The sequence below is a fragment of the Dendrobates tinctorius genome, unplaced genomic scaffold (assembly GCF_039654945.1).
Source record: "Dendrobates tinctorius isolate UK_male_01 unplaced genomic scaffold, ASM3965494v1 ptg000082l, whole genome shotgun sequence".
Lineage (NCBI taxonomy): Eukaryota > Metazoa > Chordata > Amphibia > Anura > Dendrobatidae > Dendrobates > Dendrobates tinctorius.
The window spans coordinates 4,506,589-4,525,315 of record NW_027361750.1 but is presented as its reverse complement, the minus strand read 5'-3'; positions in this window follow the sequence as shown (position 1 = coordinate 4,525,315).

Genomic DNA, 18,727 nt, shown 5'->3' with positions numbered 1-18,727 from the left:
TAACACCTATGCACAAAATAGGCAATAATGCATTGATCATTGCTGGTCCAATGGCTGGCACTCGCACTAATCAGCAGAACAGTGCACTTTATCAACTTTAGAGTGGAGCAGCAGTATGCAATCTCACATGCCTGATTGGGCTCTGCTTTATCTAGTAGTCTCACATAGAATGAAATGGTAATCGACTGGGCATTCACACTGGTGCTCCATTCCAGCTGGGTGAAAGTGTCCTGTCAGGGATAAATTTCCAGTTCTGCCAATTAGTACTAGTCCCGGCAGTCAAAAAATTTTCCCCTATACTATGGATAGGTTACACCTCTTATTAAACTCTATGGATAAGGCAGAGATAGGAGGAGTGAGGAGTATTCAACATAGTTAGAAAAAGGGATATGAAAAAGGGATATTGTGCTGCAGCTTCAATAAACTGTTTTTCCTCAATACAGTGCCGGATTCACAGCCACACAGCTCATTACTGCTGTATATTGTCCTTCATGCCTCTGATCATTCTGAACAAGTGCTACACAGAGAAAGAAGAGCAGGAAACCTTAGTTTTGGTGTACGACTTATAGGAGACATCATAGCAGCCAGTCTACTCTCACTAGATCTGAGAGAACTGAAAAATAGAGATAGAGCTTGAACATAGGAAAACTGGTGAAAAATACAGGATGCAAGTCATATAATGGTCTGATGTAGTGTTATTCTTAATGTACAAACACACAACAGCTTATTCTGAAACTCTTCTTGAAATAATAGGTACACAATAAAGAAGCACTCCCATCAAAGTTTTTACCCTCTTACTATATTGCAATCATAATATTACATAGCACTGTGTGCTTGCTCATTTTGCTGTTCTACACAAAAAGAGACACCCTATTTCTACATAGAGCTTAGAAGAATTAAGATAGTCAGTTTGTAATCACGTGATGTCATAGACTTAATGGAAAAGAGAAGAATTAGCTGGGTAGAAAGATAAAATGAGCAAATGTAAGTGCACAGTGCTATATAATATGATGCAATATATTAAAAGGGTAAAAACTTTGATTGGAGGAGGAGGACGGCTTCTTTAAATTCACCTTTCAGATGTAGGAACATTAATTTATTTTTTGTGAAGAAACATCCTGTGAAGCAAAGTGATGTATTTTGGGTCACAAAGTCTAAAAACTCTAAATATAATTGCCCATACATTCATTTAGCAAATTAGTGAAGCACATCACGAACTGTATAGAAAACAAACAGTTGTTTCGTTGAAATCACTTTTGTGATATTTTGTCTTAAAAAACTGCATAAGGTATAAATAAAGTGATGTTATGTATATGCAGAAATTTAGAGGTTTACTCCTAAAATAATAATGAAAAAAAGGATAATGAACTGCAGTGCGTTTCTACCATATGCCGTACACATCATAATCTCAGCCTACGTTTGCAGTCATCGCCTAAAGTAAAAATTTACTTTTCTGCAAATTGGAATTTGTACTTGCTTTCTCTGCTGCCAACTGTGGAGTTGTTAGAAAGATGATAGGGGACAGATTATCTTTTAACAAGTTTTGTTCTGTCTTGGATTTTCTTCAGGGAACCAAAGAAGCAGATGTAACTATTAGTTGACAAGGGGAAATATAGCTGCAATGGATGCTATGTCATTGGTATAAAATCGGATGGCTAAAAATAAAATTGTGTGACTATGAAATTCTATTTACTATCTATCTATCTATCTATCTATCTATCTATCTATCTATCTATCTAAAATTAGCATTTAATGTATACATCCTAATGTATAACAAATAGCCCAGTGTAACCAACTAGATTCCAGTATAAATTAGTGAAGAAGTAACTTGATTCCTTGTTGGGACAAAGGGCAGGCATAGTAGGAAGGATTCCCGTTTCTTGTAAATCTATAGCAAGTATAAGGAGCATGCAGATCATTGGCTGAGTATAAAAACTTTATTATATTTATTAAAATCTTACAAAAAATACTTTAATAAAGAAAAATACTAAATATAATATGCAAAGAGAGAAGAGCAACAAAAGGAGAAATATAGCCTCCTTAGCACAGTGGACACATGCCTCACATATGAGTCCACATAAGTATTAAGTGCACAAGAGTTCATAAATACAGAGTGCTAAAAACACAGTGCTAAAATATGTATTTAGATCAATAAAGTTTTCAATGATCCACACATACAGTATATCATAGAATCATATAATGGTAGAGTTGGAAGGGACCTCCTGGGTCATCTGGTCCAACCCCCTGCTCAAAGCAGGATTGACTTAATCATCCCAGACAGATGTCTGTCCAGCCTCTGTTTGAAGACTTCCATTGAGGGAGAACTCACCACCTCTCGTGGCAGCCTGTCCCACTCATTGATCACCCTCACTGTCAAAATGTTTTTTCTAATATCTTATCTGTGTTTCCTCCCATTCAGTTTCATCCCATTGCTTCTAGTCTTTCCTTGTGCAAATGAGAATAAAGATGGTACTTCAACAATGTGACAGCCCTTGAGATATTTGTAGACAGCTATTCTATTAAGTCTCCTCTCAGACTTCTTTTTTGCAAGCTAAACATTCCCAAATCCTGCAACCGTTCCTCATAGGACAGGGTTTGCAGACCGGTCACCATTTCTCTGAACTTGCTCCAGTTTGTTGATGTCTTTTTTAAAATTTGGTGCCCAGAACAGGACACAGTATTCCAGATGAGGTCTGAGCAAAGAGGAGTAGAGAGCAAAAATGACTTCACGTGATCTAGACTGTATGCTTCTGTTAATACATCCCACAATTGCATTTGCCTTTTTTGCTGCTGCATCACACTGTTGACTCATGTTCAGTTTATGATCTATTAGTATACCCAAGTCTTTTTCACATGTGCTGTTGTTTACCCCTATTCCTCCCATTCTGTATATGCTTTTTTTTAATTTTTATTGCCTAGATATAGTACATTGCATTTTTCCCTGTTAAAAACCATTCTGTTAGTTGCTGCCCACTGCTCCAGCTTATTTATATATTTTTATATCCTCTCTCTCTTCTCTAGTATTAGCTATCCCTCCTATCTTTGTGTCATCAGCAAACTTAACTAGTGTACCCTCAATTCCTTCTGCTAAATCATTGATAAAGATGTTGAACAATACAGGGCCCAAGACAGAACCCTGTGGTACCCCACTTGAAACATTCTTCCAACTGGATGTGCAGCCATTTATGACCACTTTGATATTAAGTGACGACCTCTGTAAATTCACATAGGAAATAGAAAAAGGATGTCTGCGTATCATTCTAGGTATAGTAGGATTGAATTAATTATTTCAATGCTGCAATTAAATGGATGGCAGCATATAAAGTATAGATAACGTCCCAAATATACCTTGAGACTTTGTGCTCAGTATGTGGGGTAAGTACAATCTCAGTGTGCGTTTCACCACTGAACTGCAGCTTTGTCAGGTGTCTATCATCATTAAAATTAGCACAAAATATATAAATTCTAATATATAACACATAGTCCAGAGTAACCAACTAGATTCCAGTACAAATAAATGAAAATGTAATGTGATTGGTATCGCACCTCAGGCCTTCTCTCTTTAACCCCTTACCGACATATATCATACCAGTACGCCATATGACTGCACTTTGACTTTGATGTCAATCCTGCATTTTTCCCTGCATACGATAGCTGATTTAATCAGCCATCATGTGCCTCCAACAGCTGGGGATAGAGTGGAGCTCCATCCTCAGCTGTTAAATTCCACTATCAATCAATTTAACATGCGTTGGAAAGGGGGCGCCAATCCACACTCCCATTGGCATGCCCGTGATGTGATCGCGGGGCGCTGATGGGTTAACATAAAAGCTGGGTGTCTGATGAATACCCCCGTGTCTGTCATTACGATCTTCCTGTGAAAGCCAGAGTTTGGCCACATGCACACATTGAGTATTTGGTGATTTTTTTTACCCCAGTATTTATAAGCCAAAACCAGGAGTGGAATGGTCAGAGGAAAAGCATAATAGAAACATTTGCACCACTTCTGCATTTTCCACCCACTCTTGGTTTTGACTTACAAATACAGGGGTAAAAAAACTCACCAAATACTGAATGTGTGCATGTGGCCTTTAGCTGGTGTTTAGTGGAAATAGTGATTCTAGATGTACATAGCAGTGCTAACGTATTGCTAGGTTAAGCACAAACAATCAAATTATCCCAGCTTCAAGTCCCCTAAGGGGACTATTGAATACAGCAAAAAGTAAATATAATGTTTTTAAAATAGAAAAAAAACACAAAAGTTCAAATTACCCCCCTTTTGTTCAAATAGTTTTTAAGTAAAACAATTAAAAAAATAGAAAAAAATACATATTTGGTATCTTTACATTCGTAAAGGTCCAATCTATTAAAATATAAAATAAATTAATCCAATCGGTAAACGGCATAATGAGAAAAAAAAATCTAAAATCCAGAATTACGTTTTTTGGGCCACCGCAACATTGCAATAAAATGCAATAAGAGGCAATCAAAACATCATCTACCCTCAAATGGTATCAGTTAAAATGTCTGCTCAGGGCACAAAACATGAGCCCTCACTCAGCCCCATATCCTGAAAAATAAAAACGCTGTGGGACTCGGAAAAAGGAGACGAGAGAAAGTTATTTTTTTGCAAATTTCCTATTTTTTTTGCCATTTAAAAATAACTATGCATGTTAGGTATTTTTGTACTCGTTCTGACCTGGAAAATCATATAGCCAGGTCAGTTTTAACGTATAATAAACACCGTAAATAACTCAACCGCCAAAAAAGGATGAAATAGCACTTTTTTTGCATTTTCAAGTCATTTGGAATTTTTCCTGCTTTCCAGTGTGTCACATGATCATCACATGAAATAAATGATGTCACTCGAAAGTGCAACTCCCGCTAAAAAACAAGCTTTATTGACAGAAAAATGGAAAAAAAAATTATGGCTCTTGTAAGAAGGGGAGATAAAAACAAAAAGGAAAAAAAAAGGAAAATGGCCACGGCGTGAAGGGCTTAATGGCCCAATAACCTTAACGCTATATACTCCATTGCATTATCTAGAAAATACTTTTTATACTTTGAAAATGATTTTTAAACCAAATAAATTCCATGCTGTTGGTCATCTATCTGAAATCAAAAGGTTAATCATTATAATTATGTAGCTGCCTGGGCAAATAATTTGCCTTTACCTTTTGCATTTTCATACATTATTCCGAAGAGGCCAGCACTAAACAATGAGAAACAGATGTCCCGAGACATCTACATAAGGCCTGTGTTCAGTTAGCATGCAAATTGCCATCTCATAACTCCACTAGTGAACCGTAGGAGGAAAATAAGAGCTCTGCTCTGTGCAAACAGATAATGTGCTTGATTAAAGTTGGGGGTTCAATCACATATTTAATTGCTTGTCCTTTTTATCTGAACTCCATTATTGGTAACGATATTTATGACATCAATATATAGAATATTTGAGCACCAGCACTTGACAGAGAGCAGCACTTGACAAGGGGGCTTTGTTTGATCAGTGTGATCAAAGGATCAGTCAAAACACAAATAAACAGATCTGACACTAAGCAAATGAGATGATTTATGTGTGATTTGTGCAAACATTTTATAAGGACAGGGCAGAGAATCTGCATATGTTCTCATGATAAGGTATTTATTTTTTCGGAAAGCTGAAGTGTAATGGCTCTTCCACCTTTTTAATGACATGTTTTTCTTCTAATCCCAGCAGAATTGTTTCCATGTAAAAGTAACAAAGTATTAAGAAGACATTTGTATTTTACCGACTTCAGAAGAAGAGGAAAAACAAATCTGAACAAGTGGCTTCCAAAGATTAAAGTCTGTAATCTAACTTGATGAAAGGATATACGCTCCACTTCCATTTTTCACTAATTCATGTGTTTTATTGCTGTGATAATATTACATTCAAGGCATGAATGGAGAAAAAAATAATAGAACCCTGAAGAACAAGTCTGTGTGGACAAAATAGTGCCCCTTACTATAATAGTCCCCTATGTGCTTCAATGAAATGGCTTTACACAAACATGGGACCTGAAAAGTTCAAAAAACACCAAAAATGCTGCAAAAAAATTAAATCTAATCTTACCAATTCTATATTGCTCCTTTTCCAATAGATAGCATTTATTATTATATTTTGCAGCATACTGGATGTTCTTTAAAATAAAAAACATTTTAGAGCAGAGTATCCATGATGTGTTAAAGCGCCACTCCAGAGTTTATTTCAGTGCTGGACTGGTGCAAGTAACGTAAGGTCGCTGCACCTAGCATTATACTCCCCACTCACTGTCTTCAGCTCTTTCCAGCGTTGCTCCAGTTCCGCAACACCATCTTGTAACTGACTGGAAGTCAGAGGTAAAGATCACAAGCTCTCAATGTAAGTCTATGAGAACCTCATTCATGCATCTCATACACTTACATTGAAGAATGACATCCAGGTCGTCCAGCAAACATTGGAGCGATCCGGCAAGTCACAAGCTGCCAGAGGCCGACAGGATCGGCGCTGTTAATAGATGAAGATGGAGTCTGGTAAGTATAAGACCGGGCCGGGGCAGGGACCTTATATTAGTAGCACCACTCCAGCACAATAATAATATCAAAAAATCGCTGGAGTGGTACTTTAAAGAGGTGCAGTAAGTTCTGCTACCACATCTGTTTGGCAAACACTTGTATTCCTCATGAAATAATAAGATCTAAAACTGTATCTTTTTATTTCCTTTTCATTCTTCTGTTATACTACTTGAAATTGATGCACAATTTAACCAAGCGTTATCATTCCTCTTGTCAGTGGATGCTGCTCTCAGTGCTGACACTGTGTTCCATGAAGACTGAATCTACTGAAAGTATTTTTCCAAACTATTTTGATTTTTAGGCACATCTTAAGGAGACAATAATGACTCTGGTTTGTATAAACCATTGCTCTTAGACACGTTGGCTTGGACATTATAAATATGCTGAAAGTAACAATACGATCCTTGATCTCAGAAGCTGGGAAAGAGTTTGCAAAGGAGTAGTTAATAAGGTATACCCCAGCTGTGTACAGTATATGTATTCAATATACAGGTGCTTCTCACAAAATTAGAATATCATCAAAAAGTTTATTTATTTCAGTTCTTCAATACAAAAAGTGAAACTCATATATTATATAGAGTCATTACAAACAGAGTGATCTATTTCAAGTGTTTATTTCTTTTAATGTTGATGATTATGGCTTACAGCCAATGGAAACCCAAAAGTCATTATCTCAGTAAAGTAGAATAATTAACCAAAAAAACACCTGCAAAGGCTTCCTAAGTATATAAAAAGGTCCCTTAGTCTGTTTCAGTAGGCTCCACAATCATGGGGAAGACTGCTGACTTGACAGACATCCAGAAGGCAGTTATTGACCCATTCCACAAGGAGGGTAAGCCACAAAAGGTCACTGCTAAAGAAGCTGGCTGTTCATAGATTGCTGTATTCAAGCATATTAATGGAAAGTTGAGTGGAAGGAAAAAGTGTGGTAGAAAAAGGTGCACAAGCAACCGGGATAACCGCAGCCTGAAAGGATTGTTAAGAAAAAGACATTCAAAAATTTGGGGGAGATTCACAATTAGTGGACTGCTACTGGAGTCATTGCTTCCAGAACCACCACACACAGATGTATCTAGGACATGGGCTACAAGTGCCGCATTCCTTGTGTCAAGCCACTCATGACCAATAGACAACACCAGAAGCATCTTACCTGGGCCAAGGAGAAAAAGAACTGGATTGTTGTTCAGCGGTCCAAGGTGTTGTTTTCAGATTAAAAAAAAAATCCATTTCATTTGGAAATCAAGGTCCCAGAGTCTGGAGGAAGAGTGGCACACAATCCAAGCTGCTTGAGGTCAAGTGTGAAGTATCTACAATTGGGGATGGTTTGGGAGCTATTTCGTCTGCTGGTGTAGGTCCACTGTGTTTTATCAAGATCAAAGTCATCACAGCCATCTGCCAGGATATTTTAGAGCACTTCATGCTTCCCTCAGCTGACAAACTTTTTGGAGATGGAAATTTCATTCTCCAGCAGTACTTGGCACCTGTCCACACTGCCAAAAAGTATCAATACCTGGTTTAAAATCAACAGTACCACTGTGCTTGATTGGCCAGCAAACTTGCCTGACCTTATCCCCTTGGAGAATCTATGGTGTATTGTCAAGAGGAAGATGATAGACATCAGACCCAACAATGCAGACGAGCTGAAGGCTGCTATCAAAGCAACCTGGGCTTCCATAAGACCTCAGCATTGCCACAGGCTGATCGCCTCCAAGCCACTCCGCATTGGAGCAGTAATTGATGCAAAAGGAGCCCCGACCAAATACTGAGTGCATTTACTTAACATACATTTCAGTAGGCCAACATTTCAGATTTTAAAATAATTTTTCAAGCTGGTGTTATAACGTGTTCTAATTTACAGAGAAAATGACTTTTAGGTTTTCATTGGCTGTAAGCCATAATCATCAACATTAACAGAAATAAACACTTTAAATAGATCACTCTGTTTGTAATGACTCTATATAATACATGAGCTTCACTTTTTGTATTGAGGAACTGAAATAAATTAACTTTTTGATGATATTCTAATTTTGTGAGAAGCACCTGTATATGATTTTTGTTAAATGATTTGGAAAGAATATTATAATTATATATTGAGTGAATATTTTAATTATTTTGTTTGTAAAGTCAAATTTATAAATGAAAGTTACATTTTTGACTCTTTTCTATAATATTTCTCCTACAGATGTTCTTTTAGAAACTGGAAGTCAGGCAATTAGCAGAAAACTGTTTTTGAAATAGCCTGACCTTTTGTAAAATATATGTTTTGAATTGTAATATGCACAAAAACAAACTAAGCAATTGTTTGCCAGTGACCTGGAATGTCAGTCATGGGCATGCTGCTGCTTGTTACCCTCCCCATCACATACCTCTATGGCATCTATTTCTATCAGGGACTTGTTGATTAACATTTATCACACAATCTCTATCACCTGTTTACTGATGCTGGATGCAACATTACCGAGTAAACTCCCTTTTTATTGTGGGTGGATCATTTCTCAACATAAAAGTCATCGACAGGTTCAGACTCTGACTGATAAGTGTTTAACATGTTAGTGTAGGCACAAATTTAGATAAATCCATGTTTCCACCTTACTTGGTTATTACATTACACTGTATGTTAATAAATGGTTATTTTTATCAGTAGGTAGGGCAGTTTTTAGATGCAGAGTATTGCATTAGTACCTGGAAGAGTGTGGAGCCGTTAATAATACATTTTAAACTAAGGATCCCATAAAAGTGGTACCAAGTAGAGATGGTCAAATAAACTGAAATTCAAATTCATCAGCTTCAACAAATTTTTTCCAAAAAATTGGATTTGTATCAAATCAACTACCGCTAAACCTATAATTACGCAGAAAAGATGTGCAACACTCTGATGTCTGCTAAGGACAGTTTCACACATCAGGATATTTAGGGTACTGGAAAAACCAGTACCAGAGATTTCAGTGTCCGTGTTTTCATATGTCAGTGTAATACTTGCGGTACATGTGTAGCAACCATGTGCCATCCGTGTGCTGCATCAGTACCACATGTATCGGCACCTGGGAAGCAGCGTTACAGTTAAGGGGGTTTTAAACAGCGATATCGCTAGCAATATCGCTAAAGCATCACCGATTTTGTGACGCAGCAGTGATATTGCTAGCGATATCGCTACATGTGATAATTACCTCTGACCGGCTCCAATGCTGGTTATCGCTAATCGCGCGGGGTCGTCCACGTACATTTCTCGTCAGCTGCTTTCTACTGGCGCCTACGAGCGACGCGTGGACGCGGGCGGGAGGACGTCATCATCGCCGCGTCTGAAAGGTAAGTAACGACCGCTGCTGCATCGCTACATCGCTGGTGAGATCTGCCTGTGTGGCAGCTCACTAGCGACCATTTAGCGATGCACCAGCGATCCTGACCGCGTCATATCGTGGTCGGGTGTTCGCTGGTGCCTCGCTAAATGTAAAGGGGGCTTTAGTGCTGTTCCCCAGCGATTGCTGCTGAAGACCGCTCTCATGATTTACCCTTGCTCTGCCAGCATTTAGAGGAAGCAGAGGAGAATGTTGAGAGTTATATTTAACTGGCAACAGTGAGAGCAGGTGGCGGCTAATGGGACTATTACTCTCATCGGCCTACACCTGCAGCCGCTAATAACAGTGAGAGCAGGTGGCAGCTGATGGGAGTATTCATCAGCTGCCGCCTGCGCTATAAATAAATTAATAAAAAAAGCATGGTTTCCCCTAAATTTTTGATAACTAGCCAGGCAAAAGTGACAGCTGCGGGCTGCAATCCTCAGCTATCAGCTTCAGCAATGCTGGTTATCAAGAACAGTGGGTCCCCACGCTGTTTTTTAAAATTTTTGATAACCAGCATTGCTAAAACCGATAGCTGTGGGCTGGTATTCTCAGGATGGTAAGGCTTCATATAAAATATATTGACCCTCCCGGCCTACAAATAGCAGCCCGCAGCCTTGCAGAAAAGGCACATCAATCAGATGTGTCAATTTTGGCGCTTTGGCTCTTCCCACTTGCCCTGTAGCAGTGGCAAGTGGGGTTTCATATTTGTGGAAACGATGGAAACAGCACTAAGGAAGACCCCTGAAAGCATCTCAGAATCCCAGGTCGATGTTGGGAACAATGTTGTCAGAGTGTTAAGCCACTTTTACAGACTGACAATAAAACATACAAAACTGCAGTTAAAATGAATTTGACTGGAAAAAATGTTAAGAAACCTTCTTTCCAGGATAATGACTTGTGTATATAAGGCAAAATAAATAAGAGAAAGAAAAAGCTCCTCCACATCTTGGGCTATGTTCTCACATAGTGTTTTTGCTTTGTTTTTGCACCTTTGCATTGCTTTCAATGGTGAACAAAACATTCTACAGGAATTATAATTTTATCATTTTAATACCATATCTGTCCATGTGGAGTGTGAGACATGACACTGAAAGTCACTTTTTTTTTCAGGGCCATTAGGCGGCCATCACTATTTGTAGAGGACCATCAGGCGGCACTCTACCGCCATATAGTTCTGCCACCACCTAGCAGCGGTCTTTCCATCTACCGCACGGTGGACCCCGAGTGGCGAAGGCACTTTGTTTATATTTTTATTTTAGTGTCTTCCGCCACTCCTAACATTATACTAGCGCCAGGGTCTGGCTAGGGATGGCAGATCAGCAGCAACTTACACAGTGCATACGGCAGCTTGAGAACCGGTTGGTTACTCTTGAGAGGGCTCTCTCCGCTGCACAGGCCACTGATGCTGCTGTCAAGGCCCTTACCGATGCAGTAGCGCGCATGTCCATGCCTACCCTCGCGCCGACAGTCACCCGCCTCCCGTTGCCTGAAAAATTTTCCGGTGATGGCGCCTCCTGTAGAGGTTTTATCAGCCAGTGCTCAATCCATCTGGAGCTGCTGGCTGCGCAATTTCCCATGGAACGGGCGAAGGTGGCATTTATCATATCCCTACTGTCGGGCAAGGCTCTGGAATGGGCTACGCCGCTATGGGTGCCAGGTACTCCGGATATTCGGACCGCAGCCCATCTGCTAACAGCTATCAGGCAGGTATTTCTCGGTCCACTGGTCACACACGACACCTCTCTACAGCTGCTTGCTCTCTCCCAGGGATCCCTCTCGGTTAGCCAATATGCCATCTGTTTTCGGACATTGGCATCCGAATTAGAGTGGTCTGAAAAGGCCCTCATCCCTGTATTCTGGAGAGTATTAGCGGAGCATGTCAAGGATGCTCTCTCTACGAGAGAAATTCCTACCAGCCTGGAGGAGTTAATATCTGTCTTCTCGCTGATTGACCTCCATTTTTCAGAGCGTGGTTTGGAACGTGCTCACTCCAAACGGAGAGGTATTCCGGCTCTCGAATTCTTTGAGCCTCTGGAGCTGCCTGAACCAGAGGTTCTACCCCCAGAGCCCATGGAGGTATCTTGTGCCTTTGTAATACACCTCTGGCCCAGGAGTCCGTTTGCGGATGCCACCGGTTACATGCTGCTTCTCCGGAGGTCAGCGCCCCGCAATCCTCGGATTCCATGCTGGTTGATGAGACCTTTGTCCCTCCTCATTTGAGGTCTAGGATTCTCACGTGGGCACACGCCTCTAATGCGCACAACCATCGTGGCTACATGCAGACCACGAAACTGTTGGCTGCTGCGTATTGGTGGCTGCACAGGACTCGGGACGCCAAGAGATTCATTCAGGCCTGCACCTTATGTGCTCAACTTAGCCTCCCTAGGTGGAGTGTGGTGACGACCGTTGACAATAGGCGGCGTCCCACTGTAACTCCCGCTCCTGCTGTCTCCCAGGTGTCCCTTCTGAAACCTGGCGACCTTGCCTCCACTGAGGTCTTCCACGTGTCCCGGCTTACCTTGTCATCTCCCAGGACACCAGGCTCACTTTCTAGAGAGCCTAAGACCTACGCCTCTGTTGGGCACAGGCCGGTGGGTCGGAAGGCTCAGGGAGGGGGGGTCTTAGGAGGGGGGTAATGTTAGGAATCTGGTTTCTACTATGCCTATGCAGGAATCCAGATTCTCACATTTATCTCCAGAGGCTAAGTCCTTTGTTCCAGCTTCTGAGCATGCCCACTGGACAAGCTCCCATTGGAGTTCGGGAGTCAGGTGCTCAGGTCCTGCTCCGGATCCTATTGACTCCTTTTGGAGACCTGGAGATTTCCGTCAGGTCCCGCTTGCTATAAAAAGTGCGCATGGCCGTTCCTCCATGTGCTAGTATAGCCATACTGCTGCTGTATGATTGATGGATGCATGGACTGGTGACTGACTCATTTGAAACCCCTACCCTCTGATACTATGCATGTGTGAGTGTTTGTGTTAGTGCCAGTACTCAGCATCAAGCGCCAGCGCGCTATGCTCCATACCACAGCAGCTTAAGCATCAGCATTGCGCCTGCTAGTTAGCAGTGTCTTTGCAGCGGGTCAGTTATCGCCGTGCTGCAGTTGCAGCTCCTTGGTGCGTTCGCGGTTGCGATGCCTTGCACACGTTTCCCGGTAGGTCCCTACGGAGTTTGTACTGCCACCTTGTGCTTCTCCGGTGACCACATACCGCGTGTGTTGCACTGAGATTCTGTGTCCTGAACAGACTCAGGGTCTTTTGTTTTACCGTTTATTATTACAGCTCTGTGAGCGCAACAGAGTTTGAGCAGTGCACCTGGTGACGTACTTAAACTGGTGCACTCTATCACCATATAGCTCTGCCACCACCTAGCAGCGGTCTTTCCATTTACCGCACGGTGGACCCCGAGTGGCGAAGGCACTTTATTTATATTTTTATTTTAGTGTCTTCCGCCACTCCTAACAGATGGGGTGCTGCCTTCACTATATTTAATGGTCAATAAAAGGACATTTCTGTTGTCCTTGTGATTGACCACCAGCATGTTGTCTCTACATTGGGTTCATCTTGCTCCCTTTCTGAGCATCAGCCTACTTAGAGTCTTAGGGAGGCCTCATTGATTATTGTTGACAGTACTGCAGGCTGTGTTAGCTTGCGCAGTTAGGGTCTCAAAGAGTCAGATGCTGAAGGGTGAGCTGCGGCGGGTGCACCAAATCCCAATCAATTTTCCCACTCACTCCCAGGACAAGGTGACATTCAGTGGGTTGAATCCAGGTGTCGTTCCCTTCATAAAATCGAAACCTGTGGGTGTACCACAGCTCACATAGCTGGAAGAATTTAATTCCGCTCCTTGTCCTCTTACTGGGCAGGTATTATCGGCATTTGCGCCTCTTCTTAGAATGTATTAGGGACTCATCCAAGGAGATGGGGGAACGTACCGAACTTTGAAAAGTCAGTCAAATTTGGGTCATCTCGAAGAGGACACTGTGCATTATCACTGTAAATATTTGTGGATTGCCTCAAATGGTTTAGAGGTCGTAGCCACGCGGAACAATGGAATGTTACACAAAACGTCAACATTCCAATATTGCTGAAGCTCTGTCTTCTTCACTATCTCCATGTGAAGGACAAACCCCAGAATGTCTTCATTTCTTCAGCGTCTACAGGGGTCCAGTTAGAAATTGGAGTAATGGTGTTTTGGACCAAAAATTGCAGGGTGTACAAATTTGTCTCAGCCACCATGAAATTCACAAAATTCTCAAAGAAAAAGACTTTGAAAAAGTATATTTCTGTGAGGTAGGTAGTGTCAAATTGGATTTCTGGTTGTGCCACAAGATCAAGATTCTGTGGCTCATAATTTTCGGAAGGTGAGGTTGATACAGGGTCAGTGATGGTGGAAGCTGGTTCATTTTCTGTCCTGAGGCGTCTGCATGGCAGTTTGATATCACTTGAGGAAGAGGAAGATGAAACATAAAGGAAGGTGGCATCCTCTCTCTCTCGATTAGTGCTGGATAGTGTTGAGCGATACCACCCGATATTGAAAAATACCGGATCGGCCGATATCAAAAAAGTATCGGGTATCGCCGATTCCGATCCCGGAAGTCCCATTCAAGTCAATGGGACAGAAATATCGGAATTAAAAAAAACCCCTTTCTTTCCTTGTAGGTTAATTCTACATGAAGATAAACAACTAATAATAATGTAGACTGTATTGTGGGAGGTGTAGGAGACATTAAAGCCATAGAGGTTTAGCCCAATCAAATGGAATAGCAGGAATTATTTTTTTTTTAAAGACGTTCGGAGTTACAAAGATATTGACTATGTTAACCTCTTTTATATTTTTCAGATACAGTATGTATGTTTCACTACTTCCATGCTCTTCACCTTCTTTTTTACTTCTCCCACACTTTCTCCTTCATCATCCTCAGCAGCAGCATCTTTTTCATCAACTTCTTCTTCACCTTATTCATCTTCTTCTTCTTCACCTTCTTCCTATTATTTTTTTTTTTACATTCTTCATATTCTTCTTATTCAACTATTATTCTTCTTCATATTCTACTTCTTCATCTTCTTCATATTCTTCTTCTTCATCATATTCTTATTTGTGACAGGCATTCCTGTAGTTGTTATCTATAAAACTTTGAAGATTACACCTTCCGCTCTGCCTGTCACAAAAGATTTACAACAGGATTTGTCCGCGTTCAGTTTGGCCTGCAGCAGCAGCCATTTTCCAGGGACACCACGAGGAGGAACGGACTCACTCCCATACACTGCTTAGTCTTCTGCTTATAATTTAGATAATATCATTTGCTCAGATTTTTAGTCTTATGCTTAATGTTCTTCTGCATTTGGTTTTTCTGCTTCTTGGTCTTCTGTCTCTTGTTCTGCATCTTGGTGGTTGTCTTCATGTTCTTTGTCCTCTTGGTCATCTTCTTCAGGGTCATCTTTTTGGTCTTCTTCGGTGTTGTCTTCAGGGTCGTCGTCTTCATGGTCGTCGTCAGGGAGATCCAGAGTGAGAACCAAAAACCATTTCCACAAGCTCGAACTTGGAAAAGTAGCAGAAGGTACAAGAAGGTTGAGGAACTGCTGAGAACCATCTGACGGTACTGGAACCCAGATGGTTAGCAGAAGGAAGAAGAGCAAATGGAACTAGCGAGGACCAGCTGATGGTGCTGGAACCCGGAGGGGCAGCATAAGGAACAAGAGTCAATGGCACAACTGTGGACCAGCTGACGGTGCTGGAACACGGTTACTAAGCAGGAGGTACCTGTGCTAGAAAGCACTACCAAGGACCAGCAGACGTTGCTGGAACTCGGATACCGAGAAGGAGGCACCTAGGCCAAAGGCACTGCCGAGAACCAGCTGACGGTGATGGAACCCGGATGGGTAGCAGAAGCTGCAAGAGCCAATGGAACTAACGAGGACCAGCTGACGGTGCTGGAACCTGGAGGGGCAGCAGAAGGAACAAGAGCCAATGGCACAACCGTGGACCAGCTGACGGTGCTGGAACATGGTTACTAAGCAGGAGGTACTTGTGCTACAAAGCACTACCAAGGACCAGCAGACATTGCTGGAACTCGGATACCGAGAAGGAGGCACCTAGGCCAAAGGCACTGCCGAGAACCAGCTGACGGTGCTGGAACCCGGATGGGTGGCAGAAGCTACAAGAGTAAATGGAACTACCGAGAACCAGCTGATGGTGGTGGAACCCAGAGTGGCAGCAGAAGGAACAAGAGCCAATGGCACAATGTGGACCTGCTGACCGTGCTGGAACACGGTTTCTAAGCAGGAGGTACATGTGCTACAAGCACTACCAAGGACCAGCAGACGTTTCTGGAACTTGAATACCGAGATTTAGGCACCTCGGCCAAAGGCACTGCCGAGAACCAGCTGACGGTGCTGGAACCCGGATGGGTAGCAGAAGGTACCCATGATACACAAAGTTGCAAGGCCGCGAGCAGGCCGCAGTTACCGAAACCCACAGTCCTACAGGGGGTGCTTGTCCTATTGGCACTACGGAACCAGCCTTTATTACCAGAACCCGCAGCCCACATAGGAAGCACCTAAACTGCAGGCACCATAGACTCGGCTAACCTGACCGCAGCACGACCAGACAATGAGTCGGTGGCAAAGTGACGTTGACACTACCCGGAAACAGCAGGCGTGCTGGAACCAGGCTGGGCAGGAGGGAGTACCCATGCCAAATACACTGCCGAGAACCAGCTGATGGTGCTGGAACCCGGATGGGTAGCAGAAGCTGCAAGAGTCAATGGAACTACCGAGAACCAGCTGATGGTGCTGGAACCCAGAGTGGCAGGAGAAGGAACAAGAGCCAATGGCACAACCGTGGACCTGCTGACGGTGCTGGAACATGGTTTCTAAGCAGGTGGTACCTGTGCTACAAAGCACTACCAAGGACCAGCAGACGTTGTTGGATCTCGGATACCGAGAAGGAGGCACCTTGGCCAAAGGCACTGCCGAGAACCAGCTGACGGTGCTGGAACCCCGATGGGTAGCAGAAGGTACCCATGATAAACAAAGTTGCAAGGCCGCAAGCAGGCCGCAGTTACCGAAACCCACAGTCCTACAGGGGGTGCTTGTTCTATTGGCATTACGGAACCAGCCTTTATTACCAGAACCCGCAGCCCACATAGGAAGCACCTAAACTGCAGGCACCATAGACTCGGCTAACCCAACCGCAGCACGACCGGACAACGAGTCGGTAGCAAAATGACGTTGACACTACCCGGAAACAGCAGTCGTGCTGGAACCAGGCTGGGCAGGAGGGAGTACTCGTGCCAAAGACACTTGTGAGCAGCAACTGGCGATGTTTGAGCCCAGGGTAAATCAGGGTGTAGGCTGAGGCCTAATTTCATCAAGTTTAATATCTGTTGTAGACTAGAGTTGAGCGAAATGGGTCGAAAAAATTCAAAAGTCCCCGACTTTTGGCAAAGTCGGGTTTCATGAAACGAAACCCGACCCTAGGATGAGGTCGGCCACGAGGTCGGCGACTTACGCGCCAAAGTCGCGTTTCAAAAGTTTGTTTTGCGCTCTTTTTCAGCCAATCAGGATCCACGGACACTGTGGGCAACGTGATGACCTAGGCACGGGTCACCACCATCTTTCAGAAGGGCATGCAAGTGATTGGCTTGCTTTGGTGGGCGTCACAGGGGGTATAAAAGGGCGTGCACGCCGACCGCCATCTTACTTCTGCTGATCTTAGTATAGGGAGAGGTTGCTGCTGATTCTGTAGGGAGAGCGTTAGGCAGGGAAGAAGACAAAAAAACTGCTTCTGCTGCTAGCGATTTGGCCTGCACAACACACAAGTCACTGTGTGTGCAGTGCAAGGGGAGGCTATATAGTGGTGTGTCAGTGGTGTTGGTTGTTGGGCTGCCTTTTAAGGCTTCCTGACACGCTGGCATTGCTGTTTACCCACTGCTCCGCAAACTGCTTTTTTAAAAGCAATCCAATCTCCCTTATCCTCTAGTCACTTTTGTCACAGCTGTGCCATCGAGCGTGTCACATAGCGCTCAGATATCAGTGGGCCTCACACAATCCACAAGTGTCCAGTGTCCAAAAGTGTGCGCAGAGATTCAAAATCTCCATTATCCTCTCGTCACTTTGGTCACAGGCAGCTGTGCCATCGAGCGTGTCACATAGCGCTCAGATATCAGTGGGCCTCCCACAATCCACAAGTGTCCAGTGTCCAAAAGTGTGCGCAGAGATTCAAAATCTCCATTATCCTCTCGTCACTTTGGTCACAGGCAGCTGTGCCATCGAGCGTGTCACATAACGCTCAGATATCAGTGGGCCTCACACAATCCACAAGTGTCCAGTGTCCAAAAGTGTGCACAGAGATTCAAAATCTCCATTATCCTCTCGTCACTTTGGTCACAGGCAGCTGTGCCATCGAGCGTGTCACATAGCGCTCAGATATCAGTGGGCCTCACACAATCCACAAGTGTCCAGTGTCCAAAAGTGTGCGCAGAGATTCAAAATCTCCATTATCCTCTCGTCACTTTGGTCACAGGCAGCTGTGCCATCGAGCGTGTCACATAGCGCTCAGATATCAGTGGGCCTCACACAATCCACAAGTGTCCAGTGTCCAAAAGTGTGCGCAGAGATTCAAAATCTCCATTATCCTCTCGTCACTTTGGTCACAGGCAGCTGTGCCATCGAGCGTGTCACATAGCGCTCAGATATCAGTGGGCCTCACACAATCCAAAAGTGTCCACTGTCCACAAGTGTGTGCAGAAATTCTAAATCTCCCCTGTCCTATAGACACCATGTAACTTGTTTTACATTACTATATAG